Raw genomic sequence first — 20,194 nt, forward strand, 5'->3', positions numbered from 1 at the left:
TCTATGATTGGAGAGATAAAATTCTTTTTTAGGATTGCAGATTTCATAGACTAATAAAGGTATATTCTTAAATCAATCTAAGTACCTGAAGGAAATACTAAAGAAATTTGGCATGAAAAACTCTAAATTGGTAAGCACACCTATGACTGCAACTGATAAACTATCATTGAAGGATGAATCAACACCTATTAATCCAACTAGGTACAAGTCTATGATAGGATGTTTACTGTATTTGACACAAACAAGACCTGATATTATGAATGTAGTAGGTATTATTTCAAGATTTTAGAGTAATCCTAAAGAAAATCATGAATCGGCAGTGAAAAGGATTTTCTGGTATCTACAAGGCACTACAAATCTTGGTTTATGGTATCCTGGAGATGAAAACTTTGATTTATGTGCATACATAGATGCAAATTGGTTAGGAGATGTAGATGACAGAAAAAGTACCACAGGTGGAGCATTTTTTCTTGGCAGCAGATTAATGTCTTGGGTGAGCAAGAAACAAAGCTGTACATCTTTATCAATAGCAGAATCAAAATATGTTGTAGCAACAACTAACTGTACACAGGTATTATGGATAAAGAAAATGTTGAAGGACATAAAGGTAAAATGCAAGGAACCTATAACAATTAACTGTGATAATATGGTAGCAATTGATATATCAAAGAATCCAGTATTTTACTCTAAAACTAAACATGTTTCTATCAAATTCAATTTTCTGAAAGAGAATGTTGAAGCAAAAGAAGTGAAATTGGTTTATGTGAATACTAAAGAGAAAATTGTAGATATCTTTACTAATCCTTTTCCTAAGGAAACTTTTGAATATCTAAGAGAGTAGCTTGGAGTTATACCCTCACCAATAGAGACTTAGATAGTTGATGATTGTCATCAACTGGTAGAATTAATAGAGAAATCATTTTTCTGGCTTTGATGAGGAGAGCTACTTCTAAGGGGGAGTAGTTGGATAAATTGATAAGTTGGTATTTTGTGATAAGTTCTTTGAACTGATTGTATCTGGTTTTTGTATTACTTTGGCATTTGATGTCAAAGGGGGAGAGATATCTATGGAAAAACACTTTATCTTTTTGGGGAGATATTATTCATTGGGACTCTCTGTATTTGTATTTTGATGATCTCTTTTGGAGATTATTGGTTTTGGTTTTTGGCATTTCTATTTTGGCACTTTGATGGTTTTTCCATCTTGTGTTGCAATCAATGCCAAAGGGGGAGATTGTTGGTATTTTGGATATGTTGATATGGTTTTGTCATTGATGTCAACACTTGTCAACACTTATCAACACTTAGAGATCTTTGTTCACCGGCATGATCAATGGCTTATGCACAGTCACTGGTATCTAGTTCACCGATAGGTTACATTGTTCACCGGCACTTGGAATGACTTGAAGATTACTTGGTTATGTACAAAACATTGTTTGAACACTTGGTTTTAGTGATTTATTCATTGGTTTATTTGGGTTTGCATATTTATTGTTACCGACAAATAGGCCCAGGTTATGCATCGGCAAGCATATCTATTCCAGATCAGCATGACATGTCATGAAGATGATTTGTTATTATTGTAAATGCATTAAGCTGACATGATGCATTAGATATTGTTTCATTTATAATTGATTTAATTGTAATATCTTAGTAAGTCCACCTAGTCATTTGGTCTTAGGTTATGGTATGAATGTAAGATCTCAATTTGTGAGATTGACATACGATTGGGAAAAGGGAAATAATAATAAGGTATATGTGAATACAAGAAGAGCTATACATCCAGACATCATTCAAGATTGAAGGAAGGTTTGAATGAGGCATATTAGAGCTTAACCAATACTGAATCTAGCATATGAAGATGTTATTCTAAGCAGTACATTATCATTGGATTTAACCATCCAATTGCAGTCAGTGTGACTCCCATTTTCTAATTGAGCAGGGAGCTCTAGGTAGTTGGCCTTTCTGCATGTGTAGAATCCATATTGTACACACATACCATTTGTAGTAGTATCATTTGATTCTAGGTAAGGCATGTTAGGTCCCAGAGACAACTGAGAGGGGGGGTGTATCAGTTGTCTAATAAATTCAAACCAAAAACTAATCAACCAACTTAATGTTTGATACCGATAAACCAATTAAGTATACCGGTAGATAGTATTAATAGTAAATTGCTATACCGGTAAGGATTAATGCATGAAACATAAACATAAAGTCATCCACAACACATGACACCAAAATTTGTATGTGGAAACCCTATAAGGGGAAAAACAATGGTGGGAAACCTTACCCACAATTAGATGATACTACTGCACATAGTAAGTGTACATAAATGGGGTCTGCACATGTAGAAAGGCCAATAGCCTAGAGCTCACTACTCAATCACAAAATGGGAGTCACAATGACTATAGTTGGATGGTTAAATCCAATAAGAATGTACTGCACAAAATAGCATCTTCATATGCTAGATTCAGTACTGGTGTAATGCTGATATGCTTCTACAAAAACCTAACTTCACCTTCAAATGATGTGTTCGTGTATATCCCTACTTGATCTCACATATACCTTCACTTAACTCTTTTTCGCATTCCACACTTGATCTTACAAATAAGATCTTACATTTATACCATACCCTAAGACCAATTTTAGTAGGTCAGCCCTACAAGATATTACAATAAACATTTTACAAACAATATAATATCCAATGCAATAACCGATTAAATATGTCAGCTTAATGCATTTACAACAATAATAAATCATCTTCATAGTGTGCCATGATGATCTGGAAAAGATAAACCTATCGGTGTAACCATAGATAACTTAGACCTATTTGCCGGTAAAAGAAAATATGCAAATATGAATATACCAATGATTATTTCTTCAAATTAAAGTGTCCACATGATATCTTCGACATTACCAAGTTTCTTCCATATCATTCCAAGTACCGGTGAACAATATATCCTTCCGGTGAACCATATACCAGTAACTGTTGCACAATTTACTTGCTTGCCGATGAATGTTGCTAGATCTCCAAAGTAGGTGTATTAGTAGGTGTTGACATCAATGAAAAAACCATACCAAAATACCAACAATATCCCCCTTTGGCATTGATGGAAACACAAGATGGGAAAACCATCAAAGTGCCAAAAAAAAAATGCCAAATACAAAAACCAACAATCTCCATTTCTCCCCTGCAGAGTAACAATACCAATCTCTCAAATGTGTTTTTCAAAATCTCTCCCCAAAATAGATAATGTGTTTTTCCATAGATATCTCTCCCCCTTTGACATCAAATGCCAAAGTCACAGTAGGTCAAGTTCATACAAAATACCAACCAATTCAATATACCAACTACTCCCCCTAAGAAGTAGCTTCCTCATCAAATACTGGAATAAAAGATTTGTCTTTTTAATTCTACCGGTTGATGACAATCATCAACTATCTAAGTCTCTACCGGTGGTGGTATGACTCCAAGCTAATCTCTGAGATACTTAAAAGTCTCCTTAGGAAAAGGTTTTGTGAAAATATCTGCAAGTTGTTCTTTTGTATTCACATAAACCAGTTTTATCTCCTTTTCTTCAACTTTTTCCCTTAGAAAATTCAGTTTGATAGAAACATGTTTTATTTTAGAATGTAATACCCGATTCTTAGATATATCAATTGTTGTAGTGTTATCATAGTATATAGTAATAGGTTCCTTGCATTTTACCTTTATGTCCTTCAACATTTTCTTAAGCCATAATACCTGTGTATAGTTAGTTGCTTCTGCAATATATTTTGATTCTGTTGTTGATAAAGATGTACAACTCTATTTCTTACTCAACCAATAAACTAATCTCTTTCCAAGAAAGAATGCTCCTCCAGTGGTGCTCTTTCTATCATCTATATCTCCTACCTAATTTCCATTTGTGTATGCACATAGATCAAAATTTTCATCTTTAGGATACCATAATCCAAGATTTGTTGTGCCTTGTAAGTACTGGAAAATCCTTTTCACTACTGATTCATGATTTTCCCTAGGATTACTCTAAAATATAGAAACAATACATACTGCATTCATAATATCAGGCCTGGTTTGTGTCAAATACAGTAAACCTCCTATCATAGATTTGTATCTAGTTGGATTAATAGGTGTAGATTCATCCCTTTGAAATAATTTGTCATTTGTAGTCATAGGTGTGCTTACCAGTTTAGAGTTCTCCATCCCAAATTTCTTTAGTAATTCTTTCAAGTACTTGGATTGACTAAAAAATATACCTTTATCAGTCTGAGAAATTTGCAAACCTAAAAAGAATTTTATTTGTCCAATCAGACATTTCAAATTCTTGTTGTATTTCAAGAGAAAATTCCTTACATAATCCATTTTCTCCTCCAAAGATTATATCATCAACAAATACTTCAATAATCAAGATGTCATCATTAGTTATTTTGTAGTATAAATTTCTATCTGCATTTCCTTTAATAAAACCAATCTTTAAAAGATACTTATCCAACCTTGCATACCAAGCTCTTGGGGCTTGTTTCGATCCATACAAAGCTTTTCTTAACCTATAAACCATATCATTGTCATCTGTCAAAGAAAATCCATCAAGTTGTTCAATATATACTTCCTCTTCAAGATCTCCATTCAAAAATGCACATTTAATATCCATTTGATAAACTTTGTAATCCTTGTGAGCTGCAAAAGCCAAGAATAATCTAACTGCCTCAATTCTGGCTACCGGTGCAAAGGTTTCATTGTAATCAAGTCCTTCTTTCCGAGAATATCCCTTACACACTAGTCTTGCTTTATTTCTGACAATCGTACCATCTTCATTAAGTTTGTTTCTAAATACCAATTTAGTCCCAATTACATTTTTATCTTTAGGCAGGGGAACTAATGTCCAAGTATTATTTTTCTCAATTTGTCCTAATTCTTCTTCCATAGCTTTAATCCAAAATTTATCTGCACATGCCTCATTGATAGATGATGGTTCAATTTGAGAAATAAGATATACCACTTCATTTTCCAATCTTCCTCTTGTCATAACTCCTTTAAATTTGTTTCCAATTATCTGATCTTCAAAATGATTCAATCTTACATACCGAGGTGTCTTAGTTTGTTGTTGTTCTTCAGTTACTATGGAATCTTTTGATGATACCGGGGTAACTGGATCTTCATTTTGTATTGGTGGATTCAGTATAGGTTCATTTGTCACAATTTTTGTTGCCGGTTCAGAGTCTATATACCTTGAAGTTCCTCTAAATTGTTCATCAATCTTTACATTTGTACTCTCAACAATTTTTTGCAATCTCTTATTAAAACATCTATATGCCTTTCTCTTAGATGAATAACCAAGAAATATTCCTTCATCACTTCTAGGATCAAATTTACCAATGTACTCATCTCTTCTAATATAAAATTTACTTCCAAAAATTCTGAAATACTTAAGAGTAGGAGTATTACCAAACCATAGTTCATGAGGGATCTTACCGGTTTCACCTTTGATGTGAACTTTGTTGAATGTATAGATAGTAGTGCTAACTGCCTCTCTCCAATACACATGTGGTAGATTTGCTTCAGATAACATACTTCTAGCTGCATCCAAGATAGTTCTATTTTTCCTTTCAACAACTCCATTCTGCTGTGGTGTCCAAGGTGCTGATAACTATCTTCTGATTCCATTCACTTCATAGAATGTATTAAAGTCCTTAGATGTGAATTCTCCTCCTTGATCTGATCTTAAACATTTGATTTTCTTACCAGTTTCATTTTCAACCATTGCTTTGAATAGTTTGAACTTTTCAAGTGCTTCTGATTTCTCTCTAAGGAAAGTAACCCAACACATTCTAGAATAATCATCAATAATTAGCATGAAATATCTATCACCTTGTAAGCTTCTAGTTCTAGCTGGACCACATAAATCAATGTGAATTAAGTCAAGAGCATTATTGGATTTTTCTGGAATACTTTTGAAACTAGCTCTAACTTGTTTTCCAAATTGACATTCCTTACAAGTTGTATTCTGAGGTTTCACAATTTTAGGTAGATCTCTAACTACCTTAGAAGTACTGATTTTTATCATGCAATCAAAGTTTACATGACATAGTCTCTTATGCCATAACCAACTTTCATCTATGTGTACAATTAAGCATGCCTTTTCACTATTATTCAAATGAAAGATATTGCCTCTAGTCTGATTACCAGTTGCAATTTCCAAACCATTTCTATTCATGATTTTGCATTTTTCATTTTTAAATTGTAACTGAAATCCCTTCTCAACTAATTGACCAACACTTAAAAGATTATGCTTTAATCCTTCAACATGGTAGACATTGTCAGTATTATGCTTACCATCAAGAGATATTGAACCCTTACCTTTGATTGAACAGGCTTTGTCATCTCCAAATCTTACTAAACCTCCATTGTATTCTTGAAAGTTCAAGAATTTACCTTTGTCTCCAGTGATATGATGTGAGCATCCTGAGTCAATAATCCATTCATCCTTTGCTTCAACTTTAGCTACTAGGGCTTGTTCTACCAGTTGAGTAGTAGGTGCCAGTTGATCTTCTGTTATAGCAACAAAAACCCATCCATTGTCTATTGGATCCTCATCAGAATCATCAGTCACACCTTCATCAACAATGTAACAAGTTTTATCTTTGTTCTTCTTAAATTTGTATCTCTAATATTCAGGATTAGGCTTGTATGTTCTTCTAGCTTCTTCTCTTAGTCTAGCATGTCTATCAGGGAATCTTGAAGCCATATGATCAATCATATTACAGTTAAAACATTTAAAGGGTGCTTTACCTTCATACTTACTTCCAATTGGACCTTTTGGCATTTTCCTTGCAAATAGTGCTTCAAACTCTTCAAGCTCTTCATTCTCCTTTTTGGTTTCTTCAAGTTCTTTTGCATAAAAGGCTCTTTAGTCTGATTTGTCAAATGATGGAGTAGATGATGTTGATGCTTTAAAGGCCAAATTAGTTTTTATAGTAGCAACAGGACCAAATTCCTCAATTTCAAAGGCTGAAAGTTTTATATGCCGGTGGCAAACCTCTTAAGATTTTTGAAACAATTTCATCCTCACTCAAAGTTCCTCCACAACATTTAATACTAAAAACAATTTCATTTACACTTTCTATAAAAGAAAAAATCCTTTCATCTTCTTCCATTTTCAGATGTTCATACCTGACTCAGAAGCTTTCAAGTTTTGCAATTTTGACTATGGAATCTCCTTCATTCAGTGTTTCCAAGTGATCCCAAATAGCTTTAGCAGTAGACCTATCTGATAATCCCATAATTTGTTGATCTGATAAAGCGCTCAAAAGTGCTTCTCTTGCTTTGCAATCATTTTCTTCATCTTTAGCTAAGGTAGTTGGAGCAGTCTGACCAGCTACAGCAATAGTATAGCCATTCTTAGTAACTTCCCAAATTTCTTTACCAATGCAATTCAGATGTGTCTCCATTCTGATCTTCCATATTCCATAGTTGGTTCCATCAAGCTTAGGACTTTCCTTCTTGAAATAATTAGTAGACATTGGATCTCCTCAATTTGTTAAACTTCTTCAAAAGAGGACTAGGCTCTGATACCAATTGTTAAGTCCCGGAGACAACTAAGAGGGGGGGTGAATCAATTGTTTAATAAATTCAAACCAAAAAATAATTAACCAACTTATGGCTTGATATCGGTAAACTAGTTAAGTATGTCGATAGATAGTGTTAACTGTAAATTGCTATACCAGTAAGGATTAATGCATGAAACATAAACATAAAGTCATCCACAACACATGACACCAATATTTGTACGTGGAAACCCTGTAAGGGGGAAAACCATGGTGGGAAACCTTACCCACAATCAGATGATACTACTGCAGATAGTAAGTGTACATAAATGGGGTCTGCACATGCAAAAAGGCCAACAACCTAGAGCTCACTGCTCAATCACAAAATGGGAGTCACACTGACTATAGTTGGATTGTTAAATCCAATAAGAATGTACTGCACAAAATAGCATCTTCATATGTTGGATTCAGTACTGGTGTAATGCTAATATGCTTCTACAAAAACCTAACTTCACCTTCAAATGATGTGTTCATGTATATCCCTGCTTGATCTCGCATATACCTTCACTTAACTCTTTTTCACATTCCACACTTGATCTTACAAATAAGATCTTACATTTATACCATACCCTAAGACCAATTTTAGTAGGTCGACTCTACAAGATATTATAATAAACATTTTACAAACAATATAATATCCGATGCAATAACCAATTACACATGTCATCTTAATGCATTTACAACAATAATAAATCATCTTCATAGTGTGCCATGCTGATCTAGAAAAGATAAACCTGTCGGTGTAACCCTAGATAACCTGGACCTATTTGCTGGTAAAATAAAATATGTAAATATGAATATACCAATGATTATTTCTTCGAAATAAAGTGTCCACATGATGTCTTTGACATTACCAAGTGTCTTCCATATCATTCCAGGTACTAGTGAACAATATATCCTACCGGTGAACAATATACCAGTAATTGTTGCACAGTTTACTTGCTTGTCGGTGAATGTTGCTAGATCTCCAAAGCAGGTGTATTAGTAGGTGTTGACATCAGTGAGAAAACCATGCCAAAATACCAATAAGGCATCCCACTATGGTTTTTCCGCTTACAGGGTTTCCACGTACAAATAACTGTGTTATGTGTTGTGTATGTTATTTGTATTTCTGTTTCATGCATTAAACTTTACCAGTACTGCGACTAACTGTTAAACTATCTACCACCATTAAAGTCTGGTTAATTTATTTTTGGTTTGTATTTATTGGACAACTGATTCACCCCCCCCTTCCATGCTTAGTTGCCTTCGGGACCTAACAAAATAAGGGTAGTTCATTCAAACAGGGGTTCAAACGAAGGGGGTTTGCTCAAACCATAGGAAGTTCATTCGAACCCCTTGGGTAGAATAATGGCACAAACATTTACATAATGGACTAGTTTGAACAAACCCAACCGTTTGTAACAGTTAACATTCGTACAAACCCTAGTCAACGCAAATTTTAATTTTTTTAACAATTTACTATGTCATATAAATATAGATAGTTTTTTATTTTTTTTAAACACAAATGATCAAAATAATTCACATTTTTGAATGAAATAAGATATTTGAAATTTATTTTGAGGGTAATAATTTGAAGATATTTGAAAGCTATTTTAAAAGAATGTGGAACTAGAAGAGAAGGTAAAACAAGAAGTTTCAAGGAATTATTCACTTGAAACAGAACATAGGTATTGAGAACAAAGAAGGCAAAGATATTATGATGCAAGTATGTATTTTTATTTAATTTATATTTAATTTTATATGTATTACGTATTGAAAATTGTGTTTATTTGATAGTATTAGTTAAATATATTTTATGTAATAATTTTATGAAAAATATATTAAATAATATTAATTTAATTAAATTAAATTAATTTAATTTATATAATAATTCTATCTTAATTAATTCTAAATGATGTTATTTTTATTTAATAAATTGGAAATGATAGGATTTACAATAATCTTGTTTTAAATTAAAATAATTTTGTTTTAATTTGAAATAATGTGTGTATTTGCATTTCAAATTCCATTAACTTGCTTGTTGTGTAATTGGCATTTTCTCTCCCACCTTAAGTCCATTTCTAATAGATAGTTTTAATTTAAAATTTAGATCTTTAGGACCCCTCTCTTTCCCATTTATAATTTATAATTTATAATTTAATTCAGATAGTCCATAAATATATAATTTAATTTAGATTTTGAAACCAAGTGTCCTTTTAGTTTAGCAAACTCTTAAGTTGGTGCTCTAAAATTAACAAACTTGTCTTTTTTGTCTTGAGAAATAGGATCTTTTTATTTTATCCTTAGAAAGGGGCCTACCTCTCGAGTAGCCCTTAAGGCTCGGTAAGAGGGAATGACCCAAAGTGGTAACAAGCTAAAGCCAAGATCTTCCATACCACTATAAATAAAAGTGATTGTAATGAAAGTTGCAAGCAATGGGTGCTGGAATGACATAAAGACATTAAGTCACTAGATCTAAGCCCACCTAAATGGATGCACTTACTAGTGCCCTTTTTTGCCTTAGATGCCCAAAACCTTCTAGTTGTTGGGGTAGGAGGTTGGACCTCTAGAGCGACTCACACACATACGGTTCTTAGTAGAGATACAAAGTTTGCCACTAGGAGTTTTTGTGGGGATTGGTGCTTGGCTACCCCGAAGAAGTGAGTGTTGTGGAGGGGAGATAGTGGGGTCAAGAACCTAAGTATCTACTCTGAATTGCATAGCTCAAGGTAACTCCCCAAGTGAGATTCAACAACTATTGTCCCGGCCAGCCCTAGGATTTGTGCTTGCATGATCAAAACAATTAAACACTTTCAAACAAAAAAACCATTATGTCTACTTTATTTTCAAGTGTATGTAAAAATATTTCACATTATACTTGAGTCGCCTTAAGACCTATATTATGTGATACTTGGACCTCTTATATGTAATAATACTTGTCTTAAATATGACATAATAGAACCTATTATGACATAATAGGTCTTATTATGACTTTATATGAACATGTATGCAAAAACATTTGACATTATATACTTGAGTCTCATTAAAACCTATATTATGTGATATTAGGGCCTATTATGTATGTGATAGTAATGACCTATTATTGCATAATTTAGGTCCTATTAGCACATGTAATAGGTCCTAATATCTGCATAATATAGGTCTTAGGGGAGTCAAGTATAATATAAAATGTTTTTGCATATGTGGTCATATTAAGTCATAATAAGACCTATTATGTCATAATAGGTTCTAGTATGTCATATTTAAGACCTCTAATCGCATAATAGGTCCTAATATCACATAATATAGGTCTTAAGGGGAGTCAAGTATAATGGGAATTTTTTTTGCATACATGGTCATATTAAGTCATAGTAAGACCTATTATGTCATAATAAGACCTATATTATGGGATATTCTAGGACTTATTATGTGATATTAGGACCTATTATGTGATAATAGGTCTTATTATGACTTAATATGACCACATATGCAAAAAAAATTCACATTATACTTGACTCCCCTTAAGACCTATATGATGTGATATTAGGACCTATTATGTGATATTAGGACTTATTATGTGATTATAGGTTTTAAATATGACATAATAGGTCTTATTATTACTTAATATGACCACATATGCAAAAACCTTTCACATTATACTTGATTCCCCTTAAGACCTATATTATGCAAATATTAGGACCTATTACATGTGATATTCAAACCTATCATGCGATAATAGGTCTTAAATATGATATAATAGTCCACCTATTATGACATAATATTTAGGTCTTATTATGACTTGGAAATTTGGTTTCAAATTTATACTTGGAATTTCATTGCAGTAAAAATATTCTCTGTCATCTTAAATTATGTTGAGAATGGGCTCAAGAAGAAGGAAGTTCTCAAGTAGGATTTGAGGCAAATGAACCTATTGAAGAACATAGGGAGGAGCTTTCCCAAGTTGAACAAATGGACGTCTAAGGAGAGGGGTTGAGATCCTTACCTCTTATTGGTATGGATGAGCATATTGTGGATCTAGCTAAATAGGCAAAGAGAAATATTTCTTATAAAAAATTAGATCATTTACTTGAAATGGATGTGAATAAGTTAAAACATCTCAGTGAAGAATGTAGACATACTAAAAGGAGGTCAATGAATGAAAGTGAAAAATAACTAATGTCTCATTTCAATAATATTGATACTACACTAGAAAAAGCTCAATTGTTATCAATTGTACTTACTCGTAAATAATTAATAGATCCACTAAAATTGTTGGGTATAGATACAACAAGTCAAAATAGTAAAACTTCTCAGCTACAAAAATCTATTGTTGAAAATGTTAAGAAAGGTCTGGTGAACATTGGTAAAAAATCTTGAATAATAGATAAGACCATTTAAAGAAGAGTGATGTTGATATCTTTAGTAAATGAAATATTGCCTCAAAAAAGACAATTATCTTCATTGTCATCTGAGTTTTGTTATAGTAGAAGGACAATATCAAAATATCTGAAAAGAAGAAGGAGTTTGGATGATACTACCTCATAAGGGAATTCGGAAATTATGTGTAGAGCTCCTCATTCTGATAGAATGGAATATGTTGTTAAGAACTTGGTTACAAGTTTTTGGAATGATAATACTCGTACTTCATCAAATAGTAGAGATGTTATCAAGAAAAGGATTGGTCCTAATTATTATGATCTCCATGTAAAACATTGGTTAGACACAACAAAACATGAATTGTATGTGTTGTTTACTAAATCAAACCCTCATATAAAGATCAGACAAACCATGTTTGAAAGGTTGAAGCCCTTTTATGTGAAGGTAAACAAAGTCTTGGAAAATTTTTGTTGTCGTTATCACATCAAATTTGATTTGCACTATCAGTTGTTTTAAAATATTAGAGAAGACAGTGATGGCTATGAAAAAGCTCCTCCTAAATGAACAAGTCAATTCATAGCATCCATCTAATGTGAAAAATCAGATGATAATGCAACCAGTCAAATAAATTGCATAAAAGGAATTTGTGGAACATGTGGGGAGTTGGCTAAATTTCCTTTGAGAGATGAAGATACTAACATGACAAAGATGGTAAATTGCAAGAATTACAATTACAAAAAGTTTGAACTAAAATTTCAAAAGGAATATACAATGTTAGATTATGTAGAAGAGGAGATACCTATTGGATCATTTATGAAATTTTTTTGTAAGTTGATTAAACCATATATATGCCATGGTTTTTTTCCCAAGCGGAAAGAACAACAATTTCAAATATTACGAGACACTTTCCCACTTGGAACTATTCTATCAGTAGTGGACTTCGTAGAAAATTACTCTTTTGCACATCAAAAACAGATTCAATCAGAGTATTACTTTTCAAAGAAAATCACTATTAAGGTACATGTGTGTTATCAAAATGTATAAATGGATTTGGATTGGTGTTGATAGTATATTTTAAAATTGTGTCATTAAGAAGGAGTACCACTTCTATATTAGTGATGATAATGAGCATGATAAAAAATTTGTACAACATTGCTTTAAGAAGTTTATTGAACATTTGAAAGAGAGAGGCATAACAATAGTTAAACATTTTGTTTGGTTTGATGGATGTACGAAAAAATTCAAATCTCCAGGGCCATTTTATGCACTATGTAGATATCATCGAAATGAAAAAAATACCACATGTTTGGATTTTTTTTAAAGTAGTCATGGAAAGGGTGAACATGATGGTGCAAGAGCTTGTATCAAACATGCTCTAAGAAAGAATAAATAAATTATACAAGATATCATATAGATGATTCACATGATGTTTTTGAATGATGTAAGAAACACTTTGTGCAACCTAATTATCCCAGTTCATCATGAGTAACATACAGGCCCATTCCATATAGACTATTTTAGGAGATAACCAGTACATGATCTCTTTTAATTTTTTTAAATGTTCAGTTCAAGTGTTTAAAAACAACTTGATATGTATGCTCATTTACACATGTACATTTCACATATGTGGATAGAAGATCAATGCATGGATGCAAGAGCATGGAGAAGACAAGATCTTTGCATTGTGTCATGAGTACAGATAATCGCCCACGGACATTGTACACTAGGGATTATTCATGTTTTTGTTTTGATTGTATTTTGGAAAAATATGATAAATACAAGAAACAAGAGCTTGGATATATCAGTGAATGGAATTTTGTGTCATTAGATATTACTAACACATACGAAGAAAATGGGGATGAAATTTTTGAAGGGATTTCTTTGATTTCTGCTGATTATGACCATATTTCAAGATTGATTAAAAAAGGTATGTATATTTATTATATATGTATTTCCTTTAAAAGATTTTTTTTACATGTACAAATATTATAAGTTTTTAATCGAGTACATTTTAAATTTATAACTTGTTTCGAATTGCTGGAAATTTTTTTGCAGACATAGCAGAAGATGCAAATATAGAAGGTGTTAATTATTATTTATTGTGTTGCACATAAGAGAGAAAGAAGTTAACAAAATAAAAAATGAGCAATGGAATTTCCTTTCCCACAGGTTTGGACTTATTTGAAAATTTAAACGTTTAAATTAATTAATTTATTTTAAATGCACATGTGCATATTTTAATTTTTATACACAACTTAGATAAATTTTTAAATTCTCGTTTCTTATACATGTATGCAGGCTCAATTGTAGTGCAAGGGACATATTTCAAACAAGTTAAAATTTTTCAACATGGGATTCATTTCACTGAATATGAAATTGACAACAAGGTATATTAGTATAGCCATTTGGTCATTATTGTTGGCCTAATTCTTCATACAACTCCATTTCATGGGAAGTCTCAAAAGTTGAGACTAGATAGTGAAGATCATGAGAAAATATTAAGTGTTATTGAAGAGCGGAACCACTTGATGTGGTATGAAATATTTAGTACACATAAGTAAATGTGTTTGAACCCATGAATTGATTTTTATATATCTTGTGATAATGAATAATAGTACGCATGTACATGTACAAAGTAAATTATGATGTGGATGAGTTGAAAATGTCTTAAGGGGATGTATGCACAATTAGGATGCATAATTTTTGTAAGTTATTAAAATTATTTTGCATGTATAGATGTATTCATTAGGACACATGTGACATAAATTTATGTAATGAAAAATCCATAATTTGATTGAACTTTGATTTAAATTAGGACATGACGTGTAAACTAGGATACATGTGTGTCTATGTAAATTAGGATGTATGTGTGTAAATTAGGACATGTATGAAATTTGATTTAAATTATTTCTAGTATATTTTTGTATTTAAGTTTAAATTAGAATGTATTAATTTTTAATTAAATGCATTTACGACTATAAATATAATTTAAATGCATTTACAACTAGATGAAATTTTAATTAACATGTATATGCACATATATTCAAATTCATTTAAATTAAAATGTATCTGTACACAGGTGTGAACATGTACATTCAATCTAAATTCAAAATATAATTGTCTTTAATCTAGATGGACACAAATTCAAACATGATATATATTCAAGTGAACTAAACATTTTCTAAATTTCAAACACACATGATCTAGATATTTAAGTATAATCAAACACATGTTGGCATTGTGTTTTCATTGATGTCAACCGGTATGAGATGATTATTGGTAGAAGAGATGTATATGCAACACTGTGATGAAGGAATACAGAATGTGATATCTTGGATATCACCTTGTGCTACTGAACACTGGTAAAGGAAACGAAGGTGACATCAGAGGTCATATGTACACAAGCTAGTGTCTAACTTGTATGATGAGATGGAGAAGAGTTGTGAGTGGTTGCTTGTGATGAAGAGGCAGAGTGTTATCTGAATCACTTCAACACTAGAAGAGAACAAAGAAACTGGTATGCTATGAAGTTGCAGAACAACAAGACTCCACCAGAAGAAGTTACAATCATCTTGGAGTAATAGTCAGAGGAAGTCTGAAGTGGTTGTCACTCTGACAAAATAGTAGAAGAAGGAACATCCTTGATCAGGAAGAAAGGATGCATAGATGTAAGCGGAGGACATCTATGAGTGGTAACCAATATGTAAGTCTACCGGTTATATAAGCAGGGTGCTATCGTAGATGACCTCTCCATTGTGGAAATAAGCACACTAAGGATCTATCAGTCAGGAGCCTCATTTGAGAATTCCATCAATAGATCAGATGGAATAAGATATGACAAGGCAACCGGTGAAATGCTTGAGACCGAAAAGGTTGGCAAACCAGCTAAAGTGAGGAACGGGTAAAGTGGGTTGGTCGGTAACTGTCCCTTGACTAACTGGTAGTGACAAGCTGGCAGTTTGCTAACCTAGAGTCAACATGGAAAACCTGCAATTGGATAAGGATAAAATGTACAATGAAGGGGTTGTTGCAGGGGTTGGTCAACTTTAATGAAAAGTCACTCAAATCACGAGACGTGTTGTAGAAGGATAGTAGAGGGTTGAGGCTCGAGGTTTGGATGACAACTACGATCCAACTAAGGGATTGAGAAGATTGAGGCAATGAAGGAAACAACTTGATAGATCCTTTTGTGACTAAACGAAGGATTTATAGAGGTAGTAAAAAGAAAATCACTAGGATTAAAGGGCGTGATCAAGGAAACACGACTATGGTGGAGACATGCTTACAGATGTTAGAAGGATCAGATCTTGCATAGATGATTGGATTTAGTCTGTCTCGAAGAAGGTGAAGAAACCCTAGCCACTTGAGTTTTGAATGTGCATTTGGCAAGAAATCTGGGCTATAAGAAAATGGCCTAAGAGATTGTTTTGCTACTGCTAAATAGTGTGAATATTGTGTTATTGCAAAGTTGTAAACTTCTACAAGTAGAGATAAGATTAGCCAAGTGCTCAATGAGCAAGAGAGGGATAGTGAACTTGGTTGAAGCTTTCAACTGGTTGGAGAGAAGAACTAGTAGTGACCACACTAGCATAGTGTGAAATTAGTGATGTGCAGCGAGTGTGGTGCAAGTCCAGGAGAGAAGTAGTAGGTGTAGAACAGGGAGAAGAGTGAGTCGGTAGAAGAGGAGTATTTCATTGAAATAGTAAGATATATGTTAAGGTTGCAAGATTCACTTGTAACATGATAATAACTTAAGTATTTGAAGTCTCAACTATGAACATTGAGTTGTAGCTCAATGTAGGGGTTGGTTCTTCTTTAGGTTGGAGCCCATAAATCTGTCAGGGGTTGTACCTCCTTGGGTTGGTGCCCTAAACTGTGTAACCATGTTTTACTATGTGGTTGGATTGGAGTAGTAGATTCTAGCAACATTGCTCACTGAGGGTTTTCCCACATTGGGTTTTCCTCGTATATACTAGTGTTATGTGATGTTTCCCTGTTTGTGTGTGCTTGCATTGGTTTTGTGTACTAACTAGTAAGTTTTCTCTATGCTTGTTTTACCTATCGGTGTCATCCATAGAAGAAAGTCTAGAAGAAAAGGTTTAAGAACCACTAATTCACCCCCTCCCCCTCTAAGTGGTACATTGTGTTTAACAATTGGTATTAGAGCCTAGCTTCCCAGTTAGAAGATTTTTCTCCAACTTGGGTAGTTTCAGCCCTATGGACACAATGGTTTGTTCAGCATCTACATATGCTCTAGTTTTTTATGGCTCAAATTTTTTTATTTGGAGTTGTAGAATGGAAGTTTTTCTATCCTCTTTTAGAGTTTGATGTATGGATGTCAGTAGTTGAAGGTCTCCCTAGAAAGATCAGTATTCCTACTGGAAGTGTAGAAGAAAGCATAAACCTATGCAATGAAGAAGCCATGCAGGCTATTTTTAGTGTTCTCATCAGTGATGTCTCTTCATAGGTTAACAGGCATAAGACAACAAAGAACCTATGGGAAAGATTGAAGAAGATCTATGGAAATTAACCCTCAATAGTAGATCCTATATTTGTAGGAAATATGCGAAATACATCTCATATTCATCTGAATGAGGAAGATAGATCTTCTTGTTACCTCAGCAGTGAAGGAGAAGGTGCTCAACTTCTAGTGGCCCAAGAATCTGAAAGTGGCTAGGCAACCACCTCTTCTCAACAAGACATGTTGAGCAGTGATGATAATGAAGAGGAAGACATGGCAGAAAGATCTTGTCATCTAGTCTCTTCTGATGATGAGGGAGAAGAAGAAGTTGACCTTGAAGGAGAGCTTGTAAATACATTTGAAGAACTCAATAGAGTTAAAAGAGAATACAAGATATTCAAGAATGCTGCTATTGTGGAAAAGAACCAGTTGGTCAAATGCCTTAAAGAGTCAGAGAAATGCATCTCAAAGCTGAAGGCTCGGGCAAATGACACCAAGGTATGTTGGTGTGATGATCTAGCCTTGCAACTAGAGAGAAAAGACAGACAACTTTAGTGGCTGCTTGAAGAAAACAAAGAGGAGAGTTCACTAGTTAGATTTGCTTCTCGAAAGAAGGTTGACCTAACCACTACCAGTGTGGACTCACAGAAAAAGTTGAAGATCAATGCTATAGGAAGGTACCCTCACACAAAGCCTAGAAGTGAGGAGAAGATGGTGGAAGGAAATCTCACCGAAAGCAGGAGGAAGAGGAAGCAACAAAAGAGACCTCCCTCTTGCAGAGGACAGAGAAATGCCACCACTCATAGGGGGAAGCCTATGTGGGAGAAGAAGAAGAGATCAGATAGAAGGGTTGCTCAGAATGAGTAATCATGGGTCTCTTCTCGAAAAGGAAAAGATGGGGATGCAAAACTGACAAGATCTCCTCGTACATTGCATAGCAAACAAGTAAGTCATATGCAATCATTTACCAATTATTGCTTTATCTACAAAGCTTATGGTCATAAGGAGAGGGAGTGTAGAATGAGATCTAGAAAAGATAATGTAGGATCTCATAGAAGACATGCTGATAGGAAGAATGAATCTAGAAATAGATGTATGCATGTTTCATCTCCCAGTTATGCAAAGAGTATTTGTCATAACCTCAATAGATCTAGCCATAGAGAACTTGAGTTTAGGAAGAGGAACCTATAGCTACATGGAGGCCAAACAAATGGCCATGCTCTGTGAAAATGTGAAAATAGAGCATACAGAAGGCTAAGATTTGCATGGAACCAAAGGAGACATGTTCCGGGAAGAGTAAGAGGTCCACCGGTCCCTACTGATAGCCAAAGAAATAGTAATAGGAGGAGATGGTCAAACCGACATGTTAGAAGATTGCCCAAACATAAAGTTGGGATGGCTATTGTGTGCCACTATAGCACCACTTCTGGTCATTGTGAAGAATCAAGAAGAGAAAGGTGCCATCTACAAAAGAAGGTAAATCCTTCTTCCCAGTTTGAAAAGGGAAAGAAAAGTGAGATCAAGCAGGTATGGATAAAGAAGACCATGGATCAACACTATGCACTCAAGGCAAGGGTAATGTCTCCTAATTCCTAAAGGAGAAATAGGATCCAAGGGGGAGTAATGCATATTGAATTTATCATTCACCTCCTCAGCAATGAAAACAACAAGAAGATCATGTTGTTTCTGGTATAAAGGAAGAAGATGACAAGTGTGTGTAAGTGTCTTTTTCACTACACTGATTAGTGATGGATTACCTCAATAGGATTCAACGAGTAAAGGTTAACAATTGGAATCAGATGTCAAATAGTATGTATAGGATGTTACCGGTATGGCTGCTAATAGGTATTTGTAGATTATGTAAGACAATGATGTTGGAAATCATTGTAGTAACCCCGGTAGGAGAGAATGTTGAGTTTATGTCTTAGGTTGTATTGGAAAAGACCTAAATGACATATGTTGGCCCTATGATTTTTCATACAAGCATGCATGCCTTTGGGATAACTAGTTTTTGTTTTCTAGCATGATGACAAAATTGTTTGGCATTGCGTGGATCTAGGATCATGTCTTAAGTTGTGTTGATTATAATGGTGTTGAAGGATCATCATATGATCACTCATGCAAGCTAAACTGGCTTATGGTGAAGAATGAAGTTCTGGTACTACACCTAACTAAAAATGAGGACCTGAGGTGCACAACTAAGGGGGAGTTCAAGTCCTCATCATGAAAAGTCTCATGATGAAGAGCTGGTTTGCCTGAACTAGTAAAACTACTAACTGCTCAAACTAAAGGAGATGGAATTTGTGAGGTGTTGTAGTTTGATTGGTAGAAGAACAATTTTCACTGACACATCAACAATTGGTGTCAGCTGATGGTTATGATCCCCACCACAAGTGTTGTGACTTAAGAAGATGTAACAATCAGTGATAGGATAACAAGTGGCATCAAAGGAAGGGTTAGATCCAATGAAGATAAAGGGGGAGAAAGTATTCTATCAGTGATTGGTGGATACAAAGAGAAATAATATCTTGACAATACCCTTTGTCATTGTGTCAAAGGGGGAGAATAATTCTGTAGTATGTCAGATACTACAAATGTTGACATCAATGCCAAAGAGGGAGATTGTTGGCATTGTGTTGTCATTGTTGTCAACCGATATGAGATGATTATCAGTAGAAGAGACGTATATGCAACACTGTGATGAAGGAATACAAAATTTGATATCTTGGATATCACCTTGTGCTACTGAACACTGGTAAAGGAAACGAA

The sequence above is a fragment of the Cryptomeria japonica genome, chromosome 5, assembly GCF_030272615.1.
Source record: "Cryptomeria japonica chromosome 5, Sugi_1.0, whole genome shotgun sequence".
Taxonomy (NCBI): Eukaryota; Viridiplantae; Streptophyta; class Pinopsida; order Cupressales; family Cupressaceae; genus Cryptomeria; species Cryptomeria japonica.